This window comes from Triticum aestivum, chromosome 7A (genome assembly GCF_018294505.1).
Source record: "Triticum aestivum cultivar Chinese Spring chromosome 7A, IWGSC CS RefSeq v2.1, whole genome shotgun sequence".
NCBI classification, from domain to species: Eukaryota; Viridiplantae; Streptophyta; class Magnoliopsida; order Poales; family Poaceae; genus Triticum; species Triticum aestivum.
The window spans coordinates 613,316,001-613,320,206 of record NC_057812.1 but is presented as its reverse complement, the minus strand read 5'-3'; the positions used below and the strand labels follow the sequence as shown (position 1 = coordinate 613,320,206).

The 4,206-nt window shown below is 49.4% G+C and overlaps 1 long non-coding RNA gene across 1 annotated transcript; it reads left to right on the top strand.

The window, feature by feature from the left end:
* The first annotated feature begins 954 nt into the window (after positions 1–954).
* On the top strand, positions 955–2,584 carry LOC123152695 (uncharacterized). Its single transcript, XR_006476299.1, has 3 exons — positions 955–1,186; positions 1,326–1,399; positions 1,516–2,584. It is a non-coding gene; the product is annotated as an uncharacterized lncRNA (long non-coding RNA).
* Positions 2,585–4,206: the final 1,622 nt, after the last annotated feature.

Below are 4,206 nucleotides of genomic sequence, written 5' to 3'. Positions count from 1 at the left end.
TCGTCCTCGTGAAGGTGTCGGCGGCCGAAGCCGTTCGCCGCCGCGCCATCGCCTGGGAAGCGCTCGGCCATGGTAGAACTAGAGAAGGCGAGAGGAGAGGGGAGGAACGGCGGTGGAACGGGACGTAGGCTGTGGAGAGTCTGTGTGACGCCCCAAGACCGGAGCTTCAGACGCCTTCCATGTTTTCCGAGTTTCGTTGTGTGAGTTGTTGGTTTGATTGCATTCATCTTTGCATCATGTGCATTTGCATCCATCATGTTCATGTGTGCTTGCTCGCTTGTGATGTTTGTTTTATTTTATTTTGCATCATGCATCTTCTCCATACCATTGTTGTATATGTTCAATTTAGTTGCTCATGTGCATTGCAACTTCTTTTCTTCTCTTGATCCTTCCATCACCCCCATGATCACTTCCAACTTGGCTTCACCCAAGTTGCAAATCCCTATGCCACTTCCTTCTTTCCCTTTTCTCTATTTATTTGAGTTGCAAATAGAATTGCTCAAATAAATATTCATCTTTTGCCCATAAATCATATTTATTATGTAGGGTCACCCTATAATATTTAAGCCCATTTGGCTTCAGTTTGGTTAGGTTATAAATTCATGCAAGTTTGAATTAAATTCGAACATGTTTAAATTTATAGTCTGTAAAAATTCCCAAACTAATTTGATTAAATCTGGCATATTTTTTGTTTTCCAGAAATATGTTCCTCCATCCCTACTTCAACACCCAACCCTCGGTACTTTTCTCTCTATTCTGTTTATGCTACAAATAGAAGTTTATAAGGGAGGGAGAGAGAGTTTGCGCCAACGGCCTCCTGGGCCTCCCAACCTCTCACGCCGGCCCACCCGAGGCCATCCATTCCCGCGCCGGCCCAAGGCCAAGGCCCAGCCAGCCTCCGCTGTTTAACCCTAGGCCCGACCGATACCCCTCTCCTTCCCTCGACCCCTTTCCTCCAGTGCCGCCATGTCCCTCCGGCTCGATCCCCATCTTCCTCCTCGCTCGATCTCCCCTTCCCCTCCTTCCACCTAGCGCCGCCACCACCTCCCTCTGCAGCGCCAGACCTCCACCAGCGGCTCTCCTTTGCCCCGCTGCTCCTCTGTCTCTAACCCCGGCCGGATCAACTCGGTTCCCCGATGCCCTCGCCTCGCACTGGCAAGTGACCCTGCCGGAGTGCCCTGCCAGAGTAACAGCAACACCACGGACCCCTCGCGCCCTTCTCCTTTCCTGCTCTCTCTCTCTCTCTCTCTCTCTCTCTCTCTCTCTCTCTCGCAGCTTCTGTTCCCCGATTACTTCTCTCAACTACTCTCTGTTTTTTTCTTCAGGACCCAGTAGCCACCATGGACGCCATAGCGCAGCCCTGCCTCCGTTCCCGCGACCATGCACCGGCCAGCAGCAGGTCGTCGTGCCTCTCCCTAGCTTTCTCCTTCCTCTCGTTTTTCCTTGCCTCATGCCCTCTCTCTTCTCTCCTTTTTCCCCGTTGGTCCTCACCTCTCCTCCATTGTGCCTTGTCAGGGAACTACGCACGCCCCTGCTCGAAGAAGTTGCCGCCTCCCCGACCGGACCTGGTGCCTCGCCGTCCCAGCGCTGGACCCAGAGGCCGCAATTCTCGTCGGACCTCTGCCTCGCCCCATTCATCATGCTGCCTGTTGGCCCTCCGTTTTTCCTCGCTGTGAGCACGTTCGGCCATGGACGTTTTGAGCCGTTTGCCTCCTGCACACATCGTGGCTTCCTCCAAATCCATCGAAGGACACCGTGCAACAAATAACCAAGTACCCATGGATGCAAGTACCAACCGTTGCATTCCGTTTCATCTTTGCCAAGGCCGAGAGTATGCCAAGTACCACGACGTTGATGCCCCTCAAGTTCGACTACATGGAATCGCCAAGTACCCCTACGCCCGAAGATGCCAAGACCGTTTCGGGATTCACCAAGTACCGCTACCGTTGACTCGAACATCTACGAAAAAGTGTACCTCTATCGTCGCCGAGATCGCGAGAACCTCTACCGACGACCCCGGAGCGTGTATGACGATCATTGTCGGAGACCCATACCTCTACCGCTTCCCGAACATGAACGACTACTTCCACTACGACCGTCCTGAGAACGTCTACTTCCCCTTCATTGCACCGAACTCGACTCGCTTCGAAAATGCACCCTTGAAAGGTATATCCGCCGGAACGATGTCGTGGACCGTATGCATGTGACGTGTTGTATGAGATGCATGTTTGGATGTTGTATCCGCCCGTGAACGTTAGTTGTTCCGTTATTGACACCGTCGTCGAACCGTGGGAACCCGGTAACCGGGAGCACCTCACCATCTCTTGCGTGTTCCACACATCCGCACACTTGCTTCTTTTGCACCGATATCTCCGTGAGACACCGGTACCGACTTGTTGTCGTGGCATCATTTTCGGATTTGTTACCGTGGCACCATTCCCGTTTCGCCGCCATGGCCCCCTTTTGTTCCGACATGGCAACAAATGCTTCAAAATATGCTCATGTCGACTTTTAACAAAAATTGCATAAAACTTGCACATGGCATCCACATCATGATAACAACATTTGAATGGTTTAAATTGTTGTTTGCATTAATTTGCTAAACGCATATGGGGATTTACCAGATTTGTTGTTTGTTATATCCGGCCCCATTTAATTTGTTTAGGTAGTATAGTTTTGTTATGCTTCACCTCTTGCCATGTTAACCAACATTTAAATTTGTTGAGTATCTAACCGAGAGATAACTAAATATTTGATGTGGTGTTTCGTCAATATGCGAGCTCCACTTAACTTGTAGAGTTGTTTGTGCACTTTGCCATGTCATGCATATTTAAACCGAACATGCATCATTCTTGGTTGTGCATCATGCCATGTTTATGTGATGGTTGTTTACCGTGTTGTTTGCTTCTTTTCGGGTTGCTTCTCGCGTTCGCTTCGGTTTCGTTTCGGAGTTGTGAATTTTGGTTCGACTATGTCCGCTTTGTCTTCTGCATGGACTCGTTCTTCTTCCTTGCGGGATTTCAGGCAAGATGACCATACCCTCAAAATCACTTCTATCTTTGCTTGCTAGTTGCTCGCTCTATTGCTATGCCTATGCTGCGATACCCACAACTTGCTTATCATGCCTCCCATATTGTTAAACCAAGCCTCTAACCCAACTTGTCCTAGCAAACCATTATTTGGCTATGTTACCGCTTTGCTCAGCCCCTCTTATAGCGTTGTTAGTTGCAGGTGAAGATTGGAGTTTGTTCCTTGTTGGAACATGGATATTTGTTGGGATATCACAATATATCTTATTTATATTAATGCATCTATATACTTGGTAAAGGGTGGAAGGCTCGGCCTTATGCCTGGTGTTTTGTTTCACTCTTGCCGCCCTAGTTTCCGTCATATCGGTGTTATGTTCCTGGATTTTGCGTTCCTTACACGGTTGGGTTATAATGGGGACCCCTTGACAGTTCGCCTTGAATAAAACTCCTCCAGCAATGCCCAACATTGGATTTACCATTCGACACCTACCCTCTTTTTCCCTTGGGTTCCGCGGACTCAAGGGTCATCTTTATTAACCCCCCCCCCCCCCGGGGGCCAGTGCTCCTATGAGTGTTGGTCCAAACTAGAGCCCTGTGCAGCGCCCCCTCGGGGAAACTCGAGGTTTGGTTTTAGTTGTATGGAGCGCTCATCTGAGTGTGCCCTGAGAACGAGATATGTGCAGCTCCTATCGGGATTTGTCGGCACATTCGGGCGGTGTTGTTGGACTTGTTTTACCATTGTCGAGGATGTCTTGTAACCGGGATGCCAAATCTCATCGGATTGTCTTGGGAGAAGGAATATCCTTCGTTGAACCTGAATCTTACCTTAATTAAAATGCGTCAACCGCGTGTGTAACCGTGATGGTCTCTTCTCGGCGGGGTCCGGAAAGTGAACATGGTGTTGGAGTTATGTTTGACGTAGGTTGTTCTAGGATCACTTCTTGATCATAGATTCTCGAACGTGCTTTGCCCTCTCTTCTCGCTCTCTTTTGCATAAGTTAGCCACCATATATGCTAGTCGCTTGCTGCAGCTCCACCTCATAATTTTTACCCTTCCTATAAGCTTAAATAGTCTTGATCGCGAGGGTGTGAGATTGTTGAGTCCCCATGACTCACAGTTACTTCCAAAACCAGCTTGCAGGTGCCGATGATATCGTGCAGGTGACGCAACCGAGCT